Source organism: Ascaphus truei, assembly GCF_040206685.1.
Source record: "Ascaphus truei isolate aAscTru1 chromosome 2 unlocalized genomic scaffold, aAscTru1.hap1 SUPER_2_unloc_4, whole genome shotgun sequence".
NCBI classification, from domain to species: domain Eukaryota; kingdom Metazoa; phylum Chordata; class Amphibia; order Anura; family Ascaphidae; genus Ascaphus; species Ascaphus truei.
Genome location: NW_027453818.1, coordinates 182,145 through 203,910, shown reverse-complemented (window position 1 = coordinate 203,910; position 21,766 = coordinate 182,145).

Genomic DNA, 21,766 nt, shown 5'->3' with positions numbered 1-21,766 from the left:
ACAATAACATTGTATATAACCCTTAGTAGCAGCCTAGTATTATACACGATTAGATATTTCTGTATCTTTTATTCTTAAAGGTAAGCAGTTACCGACTAAAGTCATAACCAGGATGCAAACAGCTAGAGGGAGAAGTATTAGACGGAGTGGTCTTATCTCATCAACAGAGGTTAACGATGATATGGTAGTTGATAATAATGTAGATATTAAAAATAACTTTTTTAAATTAGAATTTTAAATTAGATTGATTTTCTATAGGACTCTTAGTACTTAACAGGTTAATTTATATATTTCACTTCAATTACGGGTTGCTAAGCAACCAACTGGCTATAAATACTAGGAGCCTTGTCCACCTAGCATCAGCCCTTTGAGAAAGTCGCCCTCTGGTGATGAAACGCGTCAGGGATTCCAATTGCGCAATTACGTCATCGCGACGCTGCTCACGCGCACGAGGTAGCACTGAAGCGCGAGATTCACTTTGCGGCCATTCAAGTGGAAGAGGCGATCTACGGAATCACATGGACTGAATCTTTCTCGGCGAATTACACCACTGGCCTCCTGTGAAAAGTATCATCTCCACACATCCCTGAGGGAGCCAAGATCTGTGGACGTTTGCAGTGTAGAGATCGGATGGTGGTGAATTATTCACACAATGTTTTAATTGAATTTTACTCCTGTGAGTGCATTTCTCCCCCCCCCCCCCATCCCTTTTAATATTAAATCAACAGTATTACGCTATGGGGCGTGCGCTCTCTCTTCTTTTTCTTCTCATATATATTTATATTATTGACACAGACACTTTGACTAATAGCTCTAAGATCACCCTATGCATACTGTAGCTTTTGGAGTATTCTCTATGAGCAGAGGTTTACACATTAATGTGCAATAGGTATACAGCCTCTATATATTATATTATATTTGTTTTTGAATTTGGTTTAATATATGCACTTTTTGAGATTTTTTTCTATATTTTTAACATTTATATTTTAATATGTTAATATTATGTAGCCCTTTTTCTGAACCCTCCCAAAGGAACTACTGGTCACTGTACAACACCTGTGGCTCCAGGAGATCTGAGCCTCCGCTAGCTGGGAGCCTGGGGTAACACTTATACACTTACTTAGCGCAGCGCCTCCACTTACCCAGGATCCCCGTGATGTGAGATTCCCCTGGGCAAGAAACATACAACAGCTTATGATTGTAACTGGTTTTACTATAATAATGCACGGTAGCAATAACACAACATGTACACTTATACTCTAACGGTATAACCTTAGTGGCTCGCCCACTCATCAGGAGCAACGTCTCCGTCCCCTCACCGCGTGCCCCACACACCGTGTCCATGTATAGTACGATTGGTATAGGCTCAGTTCTTTAACCACTCGCTCAGTGTTCCTAAAGAGTTTAGCCTAAGGTGGGATCAGCACCTGTTGACCGGTGTTGGTGCACTTGATGTTATAGTACCTTCCGGTCACGGCGGTGACTGGTACCTCTTCGCAAAGGGTCAGATGAATCAGCGGCCTGCCTCCTGGGTCTCAATGTCCAGCCATCTGGTCCCAGACGACTCGCCAGCAAAACCTGCTCCGAACGCTTTTCCCTTTGTCCCTAGCTGTCTACATAGTAAGGGGTGATGCTCGCTCTCACTATAGGCTGTCCCTGGTGCATAGCAACCTTCGGTGACTTCAGGGAACACTCCTAGGGGCCTATGGGGTAGCCTGTCCTATGCAGGTGGGTCACTGACCCCCTGCACCCAAACTACCTCTCCCGTCACTGCCCGGGTCCCATCTGACTAACTTAACCTAACACCTGCAGCAAACACACTGCACTCACACCGTACCTGCAGCAACCCACTGCACTCACTCGGTACCTGCAGCAACCGCACTGCACTCACTCGGTACCTGCAGCTACACTGCACTCAACCGGGTACCTGCAGCTACACTGCACTCAACCGGGTACCCGCAACAACCGTGCTGCACACACACACTGTGCCAACTGTCAGCGCTCACAGGACTGAAAGCCGTGACACTGACAAGACTGCACACACACTGACACCTCCGGTAATGGGGGCACAGCTTCAGGGAGAGGGGCTAGCCCCGTTAGCACCCAGCTCTAGGGTAGGATCGCCTGGGAGAGGGTTGGGTAGGCCAGTGGGAACCGGGGAGGGAAGGCAGCAAGTGAGCCAGCCAGTTGTCCCCATTACCCTGGCAAAGCCTCAGGGGGTGTCTCAGATCAGCAACCCCCTGTTGCAGCCTAGCTATGGGCTGGGGGTATCATGGGCAGGGGCCAGTTTGCGCCACCCCAGAGATACCTGCCAGCCAAGAGCTGAGGCGGTTGCATCTGGAGAGATGCCCCTGGGCTCATCCCCGGTAATGGGGGGACAGTGTCAGGGAGAGGGCCTCACTCAGGTGTCCCTAGGGTCCAGGCTAGGATTAGCTAGGGAGAAGCGGAGTGAGGGGAGGCTGCAGGTAGGTAGCCCGCAGCAGATCTCAGTGAGAGAAGGAGGGCTAGTGGTAGCCAGGGAGGGAAAGCATCAGGTAGTGACGCTAGAGTTTCCCGTTACCCTGGCAGAGCCCCAGGGGGTTTCTCAGATCAGCAACCCCCTGTTGCAGCCTGGCTATGGGCTGGAGGTATCCGGGGCAGTGGCAGGCTTGTGCCACCCCAGGGATACCTGCCAGCCAAGCGCTAAGGCGGTTGCATCTGGAGAGGTGCCCCTGAGCTCATCCCTGGTAAGGGGGAGACAAGGTCAGGGAGGTAGGTGCACTCAGGAAGTTCCAGGGTCTGGGGTAGGATTGCCCAGGGAGGAGAGGAGTGCAGGTGGGCTGCAGGGAGGTAAGCAGCAGGCTGAGGTGCTGGGCCTAGGGGAGGCTAGGCAGGGTGACACAGAGCCGGGGCAGGTAGGGTCCCTACAGAATAGTGACATAACCCTGTCCCAGACTTGGTTGACAGGAAAGCGACGGTCTGTGCTGTATAGCTGGTCTCCTGCTGGGGCAGAGGGAGGCAAAGGAGAATGCCCGGCTTTGCAGGAACTGGACTTTACAATCCACGGTGTACTGGTCAATGCCGGAGGACAATTTTGCCAGGCCAATCCCTCAGGACGTATTGAGGGCGTCAAGGGCGCCAGTGGTACCCCAGTGCCTGGGGGAGGCGACTGGGGCACCAGGGCCCCATTGAGCCGGGGAGGTGTGACGATAGTGAGGGTTTGGCCCGGGATTAACGGGGTTACTCCCCAAGGGCCCCCCTCTAACCTCGCCAGGGAGACAAGGGGTTAACTGGGCTGAGGCCCAGAACTGTGACTTAACCCTTGTTAAATAACATGAAAATGCTTATTCCCCTGTGTAAATGATGTTGTTGCTGTAACCTGATTTCTTCAAGTGGATAAGACCTAAGTACAGCGGCTACGATTCCAGAACGCAAGGGGTTAAAAACATCGCAACAAGGAAACTTGCCCTGCTTCAGGATTTCGTTAGCCCTGGGTATCCAGCAAATCCCAGAGAACCAGAAAGGACTTTGCACATTCACAGAAGGATTGGACTGGGGCTATGTATTTGGCAATTTGCAAATGGACTACATTTTAAAGGACAATCTTCTGCTGCTTTGGCACCTTTCTGGACATTATCCTCTGTTTCTCTACCCGTGAGTGTAATTATTAAGTTTATTCTGCAGTTGTCGTGTGTTTGCCTATCAAGGGAATAAATCTCAGTTTATTTTGCTCAACCTGTTCTGCTCAATCAGGACCCACAAAATATAACTGTGTTATTAAGCGCGTCCCCGTGACAATATTAACTGTCTCAGAGTTAAAAAATGATAATGATAAGGGAATAAGAAGCATATGATAGAAAGAATGATCACTAACATGAAACCACAAAAAGGGGCCATAAAGAGAAATAAAAATAACACAAAATACAATAAAAAATATACAGCCATAAATAGACAAAATTAATAACACCTATGTCATCAGTCATATAGGAATGTGTAGTGAGGAAACACTTTCATGGCATAGCAGTGTATACAATAACATTGTATATAACCCTTAGTAGCAGCCTAGTATTATACACGATTAGATATTTCTGTATCTTTTATTCTTAAAGGTAAGCAGTTACCGACTAAAGTCATAACCAGGATGCAAACAGCTAGAGGGAGAAGTATTAGACGGAGTGGTCTTATCTCATCAACAGAGGTTAACGATGATATGGTAGTTGATAATAATGTAGATATTAAAAATAACTTTTTTAAATTAGAATTTTAAATTAGATTGATTTTCTATAGGACTCTTAGTACTTAACAGGTTAATTTAGATATTTCACTTCAATTACGGGTTGCTAAGCAACCAACTGGCTATAAATACTAGGAGCCTTGTCCACCTAGCATCAGCCCTTTGAGAAAGTCGCCCTCTGGTGATGAAACGCGTCAGGGATTCCAATTGCGCAATTACGTCATCGCGACGCTGCTCACGCGCACGAGGTAGCACTGAAGCGCGAGATTCACTTTGCGGCCATTCAAGTGGAAGAGGCGATCTACGGAATCACATGGACTGAATCTTTCTCGGCGAATTACACCACTGGCCTCCTGTGAAAAGTATCATCTCCACACATCCCTGAGGGAGCCAAGATCTGTGGACGTTTGCAGTGTAGAGATCGGATGGTGGTGAATTATTCACACAATGTTTTAATTGAATTTTACTCCTGTGAGTGCATTTCTCCCCCCCCCCCCATCCCTTTTAATATTAAATCAACAGTATTACGCTATGGGGCGTGCGCTCTCTCTTCTTTTTCTTCTCATATATATTTATATTATTGACACAGACACTTTGACTAATAGCTCTAAGATCACCCTATGCATACTGTAGCTTTTGGAGTATTCTCTATGAGCAGAGGTTTACACATTAATGTGCAATAGGTATACAGCCTCTATATATTATATTATATTTGTTTTTGAATTTGGTTTAATATATGCACTTTTTGAGATTTTTTTCTATATTTTTAACATTTATATTTTAATATGTTAATATTATGTAGCCCTTTTTCTGAACCCTCCCAAAGGAACTACTGGTCACTGTACAACACCTGTGGCTCCAGGAGATCTGAGCCTCCGCTAGCTGGGAGCCTGGGGTAACACTTATACACTTACTTAGCGCAGCGCCTCCACTTACCCAGGATCCCCGTGATGTGAGATTCCCCTGGGCAAGAAACATACAACAGCTTATGATTGTAACTGGTTTTACTATAATAATGCACGGTAGCAATAACACAACATGTACACTTATACTCTAACGGTATAACCTTAGTGGCTCGCCCACTCATCAGGAGCAACGTCTCCGTCCCCTCACCGCGTGCCCCACACACCGTGTCCATGTATAGTACGATTGGTATAGGCTCAGTTCTTTAACCACTCGCTCAGTGTTCCTAAAGAGTTTAGCCTAAGGTGGGATCAGCACCTGTTGACCGGTGTTGGTGCACTTGATGTTATAGTACCTTCCGGTCACGGCGGTGACTGGTACCTCTTCGCAAAGGGTCAGATGAATCAGCGGCCTGCCTCCTGGGTCTCAATGTCCAGCCATCTGGTCCCAGACGACTCGCCAGCAAAACCTGCTCCGAACGCTTTTCCCTTTGTCCCTAGCTGTCTACATAGTAAGGGGTGATGCTCGCTCTCACTATAGGCTGTCCCTGGTGCATAGCAACCTTCGGTGACTTCAGGGAACACTCCTAGGGGCCTATGGGGTAGCCTGTCCTATGCAGGTGGGTCACTGACCCCCTGCACCCAAACTACCTCTCCCGTCACTGCCCGGGTCCCATCTGACTAACTTAACCTAACACCTGCAGCAAACACACTGCACTCACACCGTACCTGCAGCAACCCACTGCACTCACTCGGTACCTGCAGCAACCGCACTGCACTCACTCGGTACCTGCAGCTACACTGCACTCAACCGGGTACCTGCAGCTACACTGCACTCAACCGGGTACCCGCAACAACCGTGCTGCACACACACACTGTGCCAACTGTCAGCGCTCACAGGACTGAAAGCCGTGACACTGACAAGACTGCACACACACTGACACCTAAGGGCAGGGTCCCTACCTTAGGGGCCGTCCCTCAGTATCTACCCACTACCCTAGTGGGGATTGGGGCCTGCCTGGGGATAACCTTACCTGGTGTAGGAGCCACTTGCTCCCTACACCCTTCCCCTTCCTGCTCCCAGCTCCAACTGCCAAACGTGGTCCCCGCAACATTGTAGCCTTCCTCCACAGGAGAAGCTGCAAAACCCTATTTGCTGGCTGGCTGCACATGATGTGGGTGAAAGGGCAATCCCCAGAGGCTGCTGGGAATTGTAGTCCACTCAGGACCTTTTTAGCATTGGGACCGCGTGCTCTACCCTTACTGCGCCTGCGCGACCAATGCGCACGCTCGCGCAACCTGTCATGGTGGCCCCCACTAGCCGGGTGCGCCACCGAGGCTTCGGGGACTCGGAGCGCTCCCTGCTCCAGCCCCCACCCTCGCGTTGCACCGGCGGGTCCGTCGCTGCCTCCGGCGGCACCCGCGACCGCTCGGCACTTAGTGAGGGGGGTCTCTGGGGCTGAAATGAGACAGGGGCTACATTCTCCCCCTCGCAGAACCCCAACGATCTCGCTTGGGTAGCAACCATGCAACAGGGGATTATATAATGAAAAATGCATTGCAACCGATACAACACACACAACATGCATTTGTTTACCGGTACCCAACCTACTCACGTGGATACCCGAGACCAGCTGAGTCTCAGAGTGGAGTGCCCCTAACTGATTGGGTGAGGGTATCCCACCTTGACTCCTGTGAGTCTTTTGGAACTCAAGATCAGATGTTACAGTCTCTACCGCCAAACCATCGCCTCCCCCTCGCAGAAAAAATAGTAAGGGGTCCTGGGTATTGACCCTTGCCGGATCCTCCGGTTTCGTCTCGCGGGAGACAGGGAGGTTCAGTCTCTTGCCTCGGTCCACCACATGGCGACCAAACCGCTCCATTGTGAGTGTGACAGGGTGAAGTCAACCCCTATCAGTTATGCCTGGGAAACATGTCTGAGTGCTTCATCCAGCACTCATAAGGGTTAACTCAGGTGGAAGCTAGCTAATCAGGATGTAAGCTGACACCTGAGAGCCAGCAAGGTAGATAAGGATCTTGCTACTACAGTAGCTGGCTCTCTCTCAGACCAGAGCACACGGAGAGATGTGCTGCTAGCCAGACGGATACAGCAAACTACTTACTGCAACCAAAGTAAGAATTGTTGCTTTGTTTTTCTGACTGCTTAAAAGACACTTACGGTTTGGTTATGGTTTAGCCAGCCAGCCTGCTAGATAGGCCTGCTGTGTTAGTCAGTTTCTCCCATTGTGGAGCAGGATTTGCTTTGTTTAAATGGACAGTGTACCCGCATGTTATGTTGCTGTGGAGAAATAAAGCCACTGAATGTTTTCATTTACCCTGAAACTACACGTGTGGACTGTTCCCTGACCTCGGCTACAGGCCGTCCTGCCACAGGTTGTGTCAGAAGTGGGAAGTCGGACGGCCCCTGTATCTGAAGGGTCACACAAACAAAAAAAAATGGAGAATTTTTTTTCTCAGTTCCTTGAGCAACAGCTCCAGCTAGCAGAGAAGCAAGCAGAGCGACAGGCCCAGCAAGATAAGCGACAGGCCCAGCAAGATGAGCAACAGGCCCGGCGAGAGGAAAAGCTACTCCAACTGCTGGTCGAAGGCCAAGCCCCAGGCAGACCAGAGATTCCAAATAACCCACCGGTGATGCTGCATAAAATGAAGCCAACCGAAGACCCAGAGGCATTCCTCCTCACTTTTGAAAGGGTAGCCATGGCCCATGGCTGGACAGTTGATCGCTGGGTAACGACTCTGGCTCCACTCCTCATAGGAGAAGCTCAGGCAGCCTACCAGGCTCTTCCAGCAGACGAGGCCATGGACTATCAGCAACTAAAGGCTGCTATTCTGGATCGCCTAGGCCTTACTCCAGAGACCTACCGTCAGCGGTTCCGGACAGTCAAATATACAAACCGAGACAGATCCCGGGTCGTAGCCCACCGCTTAGTAAACTTATGTACCAGGTGGATACAACCGGAAAAGGATACCCAGGCAGAGATCCTTGAACAGTTTGTGCTCGAGCAGTTCATACAGATAATGCCCCCCTCCTCCCACTCCTGGGTAAAAAGACACGCTGCATTTTCCCTGGATTCAGCGGTCCGCTTGGTGGAAAACTTCCTTGGCAACGACACCCAACAGGATAGCTGGGAACGGTCTGTGCAAACACCAGTTGCTCCCAGTGATGCTAGAGGCAGGAGAGCAGACAATCGAGTGCTCTACAACCCGCCAGCTCGGGAGATCCAGTCAACCCGATCAGAAGACCCTTTCCCATCTCGGAGGGTTCCTGGTACAAACTCCCGCAGAGACGCCCGTCCCGGGTCCAAGGCCATTGGATGACTCAAGGGAGGCCGCCACTCACAGTATTCCCCGAGAACCTGGACTCCTGTCACCCATCCGGTGGAGAGGATAACCCCACCAACCAGAAGGGAGGATCCCATCCAACAGCGAAGAGGTCCAAACATCGAGCCCCGTCGAGAGCTTCCGCTGACAACCGAGTTTGCGGACTCAGGAGATGATGAGGTGGACTGTTCATACAGTATGGCAGAACCACTGCCACAGCTTGTCTCCGAGGGGACCACAATCCGTGGTTAGTCCCAGCATCTCTGGAGGGGAAAAAAGTAAAAGCCATGCTGGACTCGGGATCTGGAAAAACCCTGATCCTAGAGGGCCTAATTCCAAGCAACAGACTATCTTATGACTCTGCTTGGAATATCGAATGTATCCATGGGGATACAAAGAGATACTCGATGGCGAACGTTCTACTGCGCATCAAGGATCAAGAGGCTAGCCTACTAGTGGGAGTTGCTCCCTGGCTACCTGCTCCTGTTCTACTTGGCCGAGACTGGCCCTACTTCGAAACGTTCTTGGCCCCTACTCCTACGGAGCCTACTTCTCTGGTGCCGGAGAAGCCCGGAGACTTGTTTCCTTTTCCCCCAGAGATTTTCCCCCATAGACACCACGACCCAAAGACACGTAAACAGAGACGTGCGGAAAAAGAGGACTGGTTAAGAAAGGCTTGGACTCTTGGTAACATTAGTCAGCCCAAAGGACTGCAGGTCATGGCCGGGGATGACCAGGGTGGGGAACAGATAGATACGGGAATTTTGCCAGACCTGGATCTTCCTGACTTTCGTCAGAGGCAGAGGGAGGACCCAGCTCTGGCTAGACAATATGAGAAGGTGGTACAGGTCAACAACAAGATAATGGATGAACAAGGTGTAAAAGTGTTTCCACATTTTGAACTGTTGAATGACATCCTATATCGTGTGAATAAGGTTACACAAACAGGGGAGGTCATTCGACAGATGCTAGTCCCTAAAGGGTTGATTAAAACAGTGTTCACCCTAGCCCATACTCTCCCATGGGGTGGTCATTTGGGCAGAGATAAGACCACGGACTGCATCTCGTCCCGGTTATACTGGCCAGGCATACATGGTGACATCATGAAACTATGTCAGACATGTCCAGAATGCCAGTTAACTAGCCAAAAAGGACAGAAGCCGGCTCCCTTGGTCCCTCTGCTCTTGGTAGCCGTCCCATTCGAGAGAATTGGGGTAGATCTGGTCGGACCTTTAGAACCCTCTGTGAAGGGACATAAATTTATACTCGTTGTTGTAGATTATGCCACCAGATATCTTGAGGCCTTCCCTCTGAGATCAGCCACTGCTAAACAGGTTGCTCACAGGCTGTTAGAACTGTTCTCTAGGGTAGGACTTCCCCAAGTAATGTTAACTGACCAGGGATCAAATTTCATGGCAAAGTTAATGCAGGATGTCCTGAAGTTATTGGAGGTAAAATCCATCCGGACCTCAGTCTACCATCCTCAGACTGATGGATTGGTAGAGAGGTTTAACCGTACTTTAAAAACCATGCTTAGGAAGTTTGTGGACACTGAAAAGCGAGCTTGGGATGAACTTCTCCCTTTCCTGTTGTTTGCGGTACGAGAAGTTCCCCAATCATCCACAGGCTTCTCCCCCTTTGAAGCTCCTATATGGACGCCAACCTCGGGGTATTCTCGACCTACTGAAGGAATCCTGGGAGGAGGAGCGTTCCCCCTCCAAGAATACCCTTCAGTATGTCATAGACCTTAGAAACCGCCTAGACATGATAGGTCGGTTTGCTAAGGAAAACCTCAAATCTGCTCAAGAACGTCAAGAGAGGCAGTACAACCAAAATGCTCGCTTGAGGGTCTTCCAACCTGGGGACCAGGTGATGCTACTATTACCGACATCAGAGAGTAAACTCCTTGCGAAGTGGCAGGGTCCTTTCCAAGTTCTCCGCCGCACCGGGGAGGTGAACTATGAGATCTCTCAACCAGGGTCCAGGAAGGGTAAACAAATCTACCACGTGAACCTCCTGAAACCCTGGAAAACGATGAGATCGTTGTTCATCCACCCTCGGGAAGGAGAGACGGATTTGGGTCCACAGCTTCCAAAGGGTAGTACGTACAATGACCATCAGGTTCCCATGGGAGGGCAGTTAACAACGGAACAAAGGTCAGACCTACTAGAATTATGTGACCAGTTCCCAGATGTTTTTTCTGAGCTGCCAGGGCAGACTGATTTAGTGTCCCATAGGATTGAGACAGAACCTGGCGTAAAAGTACGGTCCCGTCCCTATAGATTGCCAGAGGGCCGAAAAGACCTGGTAGAGAGGGAGATAATAGACATGTTGGAATTGGGCGTGATCTAGGAGTCCCACAGCGAATGGTGTAGCCCTATAGTGTTGGTCCCTAAACCAGATGGGAAGGTGAGGTTTTGCGTGGATCTGCGAAAGGTAAATGCTATATCCAGATTTGATGCATACCCAATGCCTAGGGTGGATGAATTTCTTGACTCGCTTGGTAAAGCAGAGTATATCTCCACCCTAGATCTCACGAAAGGATATTGGCAGATACCTCTAGCGGAAGAATCCAAATGGAAAACTGCCTTCGCCACCCCTCTCGGTTTATACCAATTCGTCACTATGCCATTTGGGTTACATGGGGCTCCAGCCACGTTCCAAAGGTTAATGGACAAGGTACTGCGACCCCATAGGGCATATGCCGCGGCCTACTTGGATGACATTGTCATCTATAGCAGACACTGGCAGTCTCATATAAAAAGGTTAAGGGCAGTCCTAACGTCCTTAAGAGAAGCAGAGCTCACTGCAAATCCAAAAAAATGTGCCCTGGGTAAATCCACTACAAAGTACTTGGGCTATGCCGTTGGGGGAGGGATAGTAAGGCCACTAGCTAACAAGGTGGCCGCCATAAAGGAAGTCCCCACCCCACAGACAAAGACACAGGTCCGCTCCCTTTTGGGGTTAGCAGGGTATTACCGGCGGTTTATCCCCAATTTTTCAGAAATATCTGCACCCCTAACAGATCTGACAAAAAAGAGTGCCCCGACCCAAGTTAAATGGTCGTGGGAGTGCCAAGACGCCTTTGACATGCTAAAAAAGTGCCTGTCAGAGGGCCCCGCTCTTCGGAGCCCAGATTTTAAAGAGCCCTTCATCATCCAGACAGATGCCTCATAGGTAGGACTGGGAGCAGTGCTGTCTCAGCAATTTGATGGTGTTGAACACCCCATACTGTTCATCAGCCGGAAGCTGTTCCCAAGGGAAGTGAGGTATTCCGTTATTGCGAAGGAGTGCCTCGCTGTAAAATGGGCAATTGAGGCCTTGAGACATTATGTCGCCAGAGTACACTTCACCCTGGTCACTGACCATGCGCCCTTGAAGTGGTTAAACACCATGAAGGACACAAATCCAAGGTTGACCAGGTGATATATGGCCCTCCAACCCTTCTCTTTTGATATTCAGCATAGACCTGGAAAGGACCATGGAAATGCTGATTTTTTGTCAAGAGAAGGAGTGGAGGGTCGGGCTTCATCCATGTGGGACACCCGCCACACACAAACAGGGGAGGTATGTGACAGGGTGAAGTCAACCCCTATCAGTTATGCCTGGGAAACATATGTCTGAGTGCTTCATCGAGCACTCATAAGGGTTAACTCAGGTGGAAGCTAGCTAATCAGGATGTAAGCTGACACCTGAGAGCCAGCAAGGTAGATAAGGATCTTGCTACTAGCAGTAGCTGGCTCTCTCTCAGACCAGAGCACACGGATAGATGTGCTGCTAGCCAGCCGGATACAGCACACTACTTACTGCAACCAAAGTAAGAATTGTTCCTTTGTTTTTCTGACTGCTTAAAAGACACTTACGGTTTGGTTATGGTTTAGCCAGCCAGCCTGCTAGATAGGCCTGCTGTGTTAGTCAGTTTCTCCCATTGTGGAGCAGGATTTGCTTTGTTTAAAGCGACAGTGTACCCGCATGTTATGTTGCTGTGGAGAAATAAAGCCACTGAACGTTTTCATTTACCCTGAAACTACATGTGTGGACTGTTCCCTGACCTCGGCTACAGGCCATCCTGCCACAGTGAGCATGGAAGAGGCCACAACTACATGAGCGGTCTCAGCACAGTCTTTGTCCGCTCCAGCAATCCCTTTAACGGTGACATCTTCTGTGGACAGCACAATGTCTACGGGCAGGCCCGTGTCTTGACAAGACAAAGCATGGAGATTCTTCACGCAGGAGTAAGCGTCACTCATGGCCGCTGCACCGGATACCTTGATGAGGTCAAATCCGCTCCCTGGTCTGCAGAGATCTTTTGGGGGAGACACCTCCACTTGGACGCGATGATGAGGTGAGCCCATCACCCAGGTGACCCTACCTTTGGAGCCACCAGGCTCCACGATCAACGGGGAGCTCACACCCGACACCCCTGGGGCAGTCAACTCACCCCCGTCGTCGTTGGCAGGTACTGATCCCAAGCCTGGGACCGCTGGTACCATCGTAGAAGGCCGGACTGGCCACAGTAGGGCACACGGGCCGACAGCAGGCTCTGTATCCGCCAAGATAGTTGGCTCAGTGACTTGGCATGAGTGGTCCGCCAGCAGGCGCATCACCACGAGTGGTTGGTCGCTGGAATCACCAAAAGAGGATGGGGGTATAGACACCTTACCCTGTGATTCCGGAACCTGCGGTTCCAACATCTGTGACTCTGCCTTCAGCGGCTCCGGCTCGGGACCTGAGTCGAGAATGTCCATCTGGGCACACGGCCCCTCCACAACCTCCAAAGCTGAGGTAGGTGAACTAGCAGTGGCTTCAACCACCTGGAGAGAGAGATCAGTCACATCAGTGTTCTCTGTGGATTCCGCAGGCTGGGGCATAATAGGCTTCAAGAAACAGGCACCGCAGCAGTCACATTCGGGCTCCCACGCCAGTGCGCCTCTAGAACAGTCACAGGCGGTACTAAAACACTGTATACACGTTTCTCCTTCCACCTCGGTTGTCTTGGAGCCTTGCGGAAACTGGAACATGTCGAATTCCTTGGCACGGGCTTCCTGAACGCAGGGGCACACTAGCACGAGGGCATCTATTCCTGGCGCTTGCCAGGGCACATACACGTTAGGGTGTAACCCCTGGCAGTCTATCTCATTCTCGGAGAAAAAATAATCCGTTTCTGCAACAGTGTCCTCCTCCTCCTCCTCTGGCGGTTCCGGAGGCCACAACCGTTTTGTAAGCAGGAACTGTGCCCCGCAGCAGGCACACTTGGTTCACGAGGTCAATTTGCCCTCCGGAAAGTCACAGACGGTCAGGGACATCGTAGACATCCCTCCTCGTCCACTTTTGCCAGCTGGAATTCTATTGATACCTGAAAGGGATCAAAATTCGTACCACCCGGAGGCTTCCAGTGACGTCACCCGACATGGAGGTGTAGTTCGGGAGCTCGGCAGACTCTCGTGATTAACGGCAGACAAAAGCACCCTTCCACCTAATAATTTCAACTGAATTGCAGCTCCCCGGCAGGGGTAATAACTTGAGAATGTCCAGGCAGCAAAAGAAGCCTGTGACCCAAGCGGTTTCCAAGTATTTTACGCCGCAACAGAAGAGCCCTGAGCCGCAGCCGGAAAAACAAGATGGCGGCAGCCCACGAGGAGAACCGGCTACACAGGGGAAAACACCCCGTTCTAAAGAGACCTCCACATCAGAGGAACCTGTCACCAGAACCTACATGGAGGAGCTGATGGCGGCGATGCATACAAAGCTGTATACCTCTCTACAGTCGGAGATCAAATAAGCGGTCCACGACCTCAAACAAGAGATAAACGGAGTAGCAGAAAAGACCACCGCGCTAGAAAGTAAAATGGAGGATACCCACCTACGCCAAACCGGAGCGGAGGAAGAGATCTGTAAACTAAAAGAGGAACTCCAACGGATGAGAGATGGACTAGAGGACCAGGAGAACAGGGATAGAAGGCAGAATCTGCGCATCCGAAATATCCCTGAAACGGTTCTCCCTGGCCTCCTCCGCCGGTACCTGCTCAACCTATTCAAGTTTATCTGCGGATCACTTGAGGACAGGGACCTGGGAATAGATCGGGCCCACAGGGCTCTGGGGCCCAGATCAGAAGATCCGAACAGAAGGCGAGATGTGATAGTGAAACTGCATAGCTACACCGCCAATGAAAGCATACTCGCAGCATGCAGAGGAAAAGAATCACTTACCTTCATGGAGGAACAGCTCCAATTATTCAGCGACCTGTCCAGGACAACGGTGCTTCGCAGAAAGGAGATGAAACCCCTAACAGCCTTCCTCCGGGAAAACGACATAAGATATCGCTGGGGGTTTCCCTTCAAGCTAACGGCAAATCACAAAGGCAAATACTTGACGATCAGATTCCCGGAAGTTATGGATCCATATGTGCGAGCCCTGGGTCTGACTCCATCAGCCTTATGGGCGCCTGAGCGACAACGGACCCCTGCACACAGAGAGGAGCCAGACAATAACAACGACCCAGGAAGAAGAGAGCCCTCAGCACGCCTGAAAACAAACAGGCGCTGAGGGGACAGTCAGGCGCCGCTCTACTCACCTTACTCTCGCCGCGCTGAGCTGCTCGACTCTGCACAAGCATCGCGAGACCTGCGGGAAGAACAGTCTATGGATCCGGAGAGGAATCCCAGCGAAAGCGGAATCCACGAGCCTACCGGAAGTTAGCAAGGAGAGGTCCCCAGTTACAGTTGCCGACCCCCTAGCAAGTCCGGTTTAAAAAGTTGAAAAGTTTACCAAGTTGTTGTTACCCTCCAGGGTGTTGTCGCAGCGGCCGAGAGGCCCTGGCGGTCTGTGGAGCCTGAATCTCGCTTGTTGCGGAGGGACGGGGAGGGGGGGGGGGGGAGAGAGACAACATATCGGAAGCATCTGAACTGTGAGTAACTCTTCGCCCTCCCTGTCTCCCCCCACGCGAGAGTCCGGAGGCCGCTTCCCCTCCCCTCCCCCTCCCCTCCCCCTTCACTCTCCCCTCCCCCCACCCTCCCCTCCCCTTCACTCTCCCCTCCCCCCACCCTCCCCTCCCCTTCACTCTCCCCTCCCCCCACCCTCCCCTCCCCCTCCACCCCCCTCCCCCCACCCTCCCCCTCCACCCTCCCCTCCCCCTCCACCCTCCCCTCCCCCTCCCCACCCTCCCCTTCCCCTCCCCACCCTCCCACCCTCCCTCTCCTCCCTCTCCTCCCCCTCCAACCTCCTCCCCACCCTCCCCTCCCCCCCACCCCCCCATTGAGCGCACGACATCAAGGGACTAAACCCCCTGTACACAACGGAGACCTAGTCCCCATATCTCAGCCCTGATGGCTACGCCAGTCTGACCACCCCACGATATTTCCAGTATGTGAACTAAGAGGAATACCACCGCAATGTTTATGTGCTCTATTTAACAGCTGAACCGTTACGTTATAAGTATGAAGAGTCCCCTCTCTACCATGCTAAGGTGTCAAACTGTCATTTAGAGCTCTGTCTAATACTGTAAAGGGATGCAGGACCGGGGAAAAATGCATTTGTACTATAAGCTGATGACTCAATAATATGGTTGACGGTATCCGGAGAAAGTATGCATCAAGATGGGGTTGATGTACTGTACCGGCTAACCCCTCTACCCCACCCCCCCTCCCCCCTCACCCAAAGCCCCAAATCTATATAGCCCACACACTGACACGGGACACAACCTCCACCGGTTAAAAGGCTGGTGCCTAGAATCTAGGGAATAGAGACTAGATTTTCCTTCTTTCCCCCTCCCTCCAACCCCCCCCCACCCATACCCTTCCCTTCCAACCAGCCTCTTCCCCTCTCCCTCTCTCCTCCTCCATTCCATATTCTCTTACATGTCCTCTCTAACCGCCCCATATAAGCAACAACCACCCCCCCTAATGTACCCTTGGAAAGATACAGCCCATAAAGTCTCGGCACCCCCCCCCCCTTTTTGCGCCTCAGTTAGGGAGTCAACGGACCCCTCCCATTGGGCCTTAAGCCCAAACGCCGGTCAATATCACCGGTACTACCTTCAGAGGACCACTTCTGGCCCTCCTTTCACACTGTCTATTCCTGCCAATTCTGTCCCGGCAGGTCTTTACCCTGTCCCCTCTCACCCTCTCCCCCCCAGCCCCCTGTAGCGCCGCTCAGGTCCCCCCAAATAGAAACCCCTCCATACACGAAGGGGACATGATCCTACAAAGGATCCAAAACACTCTCCCTAGTGGGAAGGGAGTCGCTCTCGAGGGAACAAAATATCAAACCAATGGCTAGCCAAACCCCAATAAATTTAATCTTACTAAATGTGAAAGGCCTAAACAACAATAAAAAAAGGAGGCTAGCTCTACAAGAGATGAAAAGGTCGAAAGGCGACATTGTATTTCTACAGGATACCCACTTTACATCACATGAGCTACCTAAATTGTTCAGCAAGGCCTTCCCCACGGGCTACTTCTCATCGTTTTAACAGTTAAAACAGAGGAGTGGCAATTTTATTCCGCCAGGGAACGCCATTCAATCATACCAAAACAACCACAGACCCAGAGGGTAGATTTCTGATAGTATATGGCTCGCTTGCAGGCTCACCGATCGCGCTGGTCAACATACACTGCCGACACGCTTTATTGCGCATCGGCCAGATCCGCAAGCCGGGAGATTTCCCGGCTTGTTAGTGGCCGCCCCTCGGCGTGCCGCGCATCATAGACGCGCGGTCACGCGTCTTCGGGAGCCTGCGCCCCCTGCACGCGCGTCCAGGGCTCCCCGAGGGAGCCCTGGTGTCCCGCGATCGCGGGACGGCGGCAGGGGGTTCCGGGGGACCCGGCGGACCCGGCAGCGGTAGGGAGAGCGCCCCGATCGGAGGGCGCTCTTCCGCTGCTTCGGCGCGCGCCCGTCACTCTCGGGCACGCGCCAGGCTACTGCTGCGGCCAAGAACGGGCAAATGCTCGAATAAACTTGGCCGCAGCAGTATACACACCCAATGAAAATCAGATAGAATTTCTAAAGACACTTTTGGATAAGATTGATCCAACCTACTTGTCCTCAATGGTAGTAGGGGGGACTTTAACATGGCCCTGAACCCACTGGAAGACAAGTCAAGTTTACTAAACAGATCCCACGCGAAGGCCTCCCAAAGATTAGGGAAAAAATTCAAAGAAATCATGGGAGAGTACTCTTTGTTGGACATTTGGAGAACACAACATCGGGGCCAAAGAGATTACACTTTCTTTTCCTCACCACACCAGACCTACTCTCGAATAGACTACATCTTCACCACTAAAACCATTCTAGATGCGTCAACAAGCTCAAATATAGGCCCCATCACATGGTCAGACCATGCCCCAATTACAGTTACTCTCGATACGCCATTCATAAAGACAAATTCGTTCAATTGGAAACTTAATGACTCGTTATTAAACTACCCCGAAATAGAGAGAGAAATAAAATCAGCACTCAAAGAATACTTTGCCCATAATACGGAGTCGGTCTCATCGCCAACAATCCTGTGGGAAGCCCATAAGGCAACAATTAGAGGAACCATCATCTCCATCGCATCTCACAGGGAAAAAAAACAAAACAAAGGCTATCAAAGATCTGACGGACAAAATTCTAGAATTAGAACGCCAACATAAAATTAACCCCTCTAAAAAAAAATTACAAAACATTAACATCCGTCAGAGAGGAGCTTAGTCAATTACAAATAAAGGACGTAGAAAAGTCACTGCGATGGACCAACCAAAAATACTACGATAAGGGGAACAAAGCAGATAGACTATTGTGTAACAAATTAAGAGGCATACAGAAGAGATCACAAATCACAGCTATTAAGAGTAGGTCTGGTGAAATTATATATAATGATAAAAAAATCGCTGAGGAGTTCACAGCATTTTATACAGAACTCTATAACCTAAAAACTCAGGCCAATAAGGCTCCGGAAAAAAATTCTAGAATAATCAATGACTATCTCTCTAAGTGTCACCTTCCTAGCCTCACGGAAGAAGAAAAACAAGTACTTAACGCAAGAATATCAAAAATAGAGCTTACAGAAGCAGTAAAAACGTCAAAAATCTCCAAAACTCCTGGTCCCGGTGGCTTCTCCAATGCCTATTACAAACGGTTTCTCCCTATCCTATCAACACACCTCCTTAAGCTATTCAACTCCTTCATGGAAGGCTCCCCAATCCCACCCTCCATGACCAACACTAGCTTAGCGATAATCCATAAAGACGGTAGAGACCCACAACAGTGTGGAAGCTACTGGCCTATATCCCTACTAAATAATGATCTGAAACTGTACAGTAAGATCCTCGCCAATCGGCTGAACACAATTTTACCCAGACTGATTAACATCGACCAGGTAAGATTTGTTCAGAATCGTCAGGCCTCTGACAACACACGAAAGATTATAAACATAATAGAACATGTCCGTATCTCAGGCTCTAAAGCAGTTCTGTTGAGCCTTGATGCAGAGAAGGCGTTCGACAGAATTGACTGGCTTTATCTAGATAATACAATGAAAAAATTTGGCTTTAATGACACATTCTTAGAGGGTGTCAGGGCACCACGGTGACGGTCAAACTCCAGGGAGTTCCGGCAAAGGCCTTCGAGATAAAGAACGGTACGAGACAGGGCTGCCCCCTGTCCCCTCTTCTTTTCGCCTTGACAATAGAACCGTTGGCGGCTAGAATACGGGACAACGCAAGCATCCAAGGCATAGTCATTGGGGATACCAATTACAAAATCTCATTGTTTGCGGATGATGTTATTCTCACGCTGTCTCACCCTCATACCTTCCTTCCCAATCTACAAAAGGAATTATCCGATTTCGTCGAGATATCAGGCTACAAAATTAATAGCGACAAATCTGAAGCCCTGAATCTCAACCTCGCAAACTCGGAGGTCCAGCTATTAAAACTAAATTTTAACTACCGATGGTGTCCTTCATACATAAAATATTTGGGAGTCAATGTATCGAAGGACTACCGCTCCCTATATCAATGTAATTACCCCCCCTTATTTGATAAAATTAGAAAAGATCTGGATAAATGGGAGGAATACCAAATTTCCTGGATCGGAAGGATGATCTCAGTTAAGATGAACATACTCCCGAGGTTATTATATTATTTCCAGACACTTCCGATCAGGGTTCCTGGATCAGAATTGAAGGATCTCCAGAGCAGAATATTCAAATTTATTGGGCATGGAAAAAAAACCAGAGTTGCAAAATCAGTATTAACAACGCCAAGGAGCAGGGGGGTATGGGGGTGCCAGACATCGCTCGATACTATCAGGCAGCTCAACTAAAACCACTGGTCGAGTGGAACTCAGACCCAGACCAGCTATGCTGGCTAAAGATTGAGTCCCAGTATGCCAGAGCACCTTCTCTGCAAGCAAGCCTATGGGCCTCAGGCAGATACGACAAGGGGACAAGCAAATTCGAACTAGGCACCATGGGCCACACAATGGAGATATGGCAAAAAGCTAAAAATAAATTTAAACTCTCGAACACAGCTTCACAACTCACCCCACTATACAACAACCCAGAATTCCCCCCAGGATGCGAGACCAAGCAGTTTGAACAGTATGCAAAGACAGGAATTGAGATGGTTTACGATCTGCTATGTGATAAGAAGCCCCTGAATTTCCAAGAACTGCGAAATAAATTTAAAGACCCAACCCTGGATACATTTAAATTCCTCCAAATTAGACACTTCCTACAAAAACTGTCCCCCGCACTAGAATTCCCCCACCCCCTTACACAATTTGAGAGACTGTGCCAGGAAAGCGCACACCAAAAAGGCCTAATCTCCCAAATTTATGGGATACTAGAAAAACACGCGAGTCCCGATACACACGATTATATGCACAAATGGGCAGCGGAGTTAAACATAGACATAGACAATGAAGACTGGGAAGAGATATGGGACGCGGCATCAGGAACTTCTGTATGCACTAGTATTAAAGAAAACATCTACAAGATAATGTTCCACTGGTACCTCACGCCAGTGAGACTGCGGCAAATCTACCCTCTGGCATCTGATCTATGCTGGAGAGGCTGTGGACACAAGGGAGACATGGCCCACATATGGTGGCAATGCCCAGAAATCCAGAAATATTGGCTCTCAATCCAAAACCTAATAAAAGAGGTCACTGACCTCACAATCCCTACAGATCCACTGACCTACATACTGGGCAGGCCAATGGATTAAATTGACCGCCCAGTATGTTAATTAATCTCCTTCATTTTGACAGCAGCACGATGCTCAGTGGCGCTCTCCTGGAAGAAAACCTCCCCTCCCACGATACAAATGGTAAGAAAAAGATTAGACGAGGTTATGCTAATGGAAAAACTGACGGCATTCCTTAATCACTCAACGGAGCGGTTCTACTCCATATGGGAACCTTGGCTGACCCACTAAAACTTTAAATACCACAGCCTCCTCCCTAGCCCAGTAACCAGGCGAGCCACTCGGATTGAGTAAAAAAAGGCGCCTCTAGGGGAGGGGAAACCCATCACCCTCCCCCCCCCTCTTTCCCTCCTTTCCCTCTCTTTTTCGGGAGCCTAACTACAGGGACCACTGAGTGACCTGAATGGTCTGCCACACCCACGGGTGGGTAATCAGGGCCCCCTCCCTCCCCCCCCTCTTATCTTCTTACCCCATGTCACTAAAAAAGGAAAAAAACAACTGTTATGTTATGTTTATCGTACAATGCCTGTAATGTGATGTTTCAATACCTAATAAAAACGTTTGGGAAAAAAATAAAAAATAAAAATCGTACCACCCAACATATGCAACTCTTTTTGTAAGCACGGGCACAAAAGATAAGATACGTGCCCTCCTTTTGTCCGCTAGACTCTATACAACTGAGGGTGTGTTTCTCGGCATCCGGTTCCTCTCCAATTGGGTACAGAATTTGCTGATGGCAGCTCACTGTGCTCCCTCCCCCTGGTGGACTCTAGAGGAGGGGCACTTTCTATCAAGGAATAGTTCTGGCTCTGTGCTAAGCCACTCATTTTGCGGGGGCGGGGCTTGGGTTTTCCCGCCAGTCCCGGATGGGTTTCTGCAACATTTTCCCGCACGGGCGGCCAATCAGCACATGGGCTCTCCTGCCTTGAGGGCTTAACAACCATGGTGAACAAAAATAGCACAATTTGAGAAAAAAAAAATACAGGGCACCCCAGGTCTGATATCTCAGCAGAGCCTCCAAATGTAGCCCTTTTTCTGAACCCTCCCAAAGGGACTACTGGTCACTGTACAACACCTGCGGCTCCAGGAGATCTGAGCCTCCGCTAGCTGGGAGCTTGGG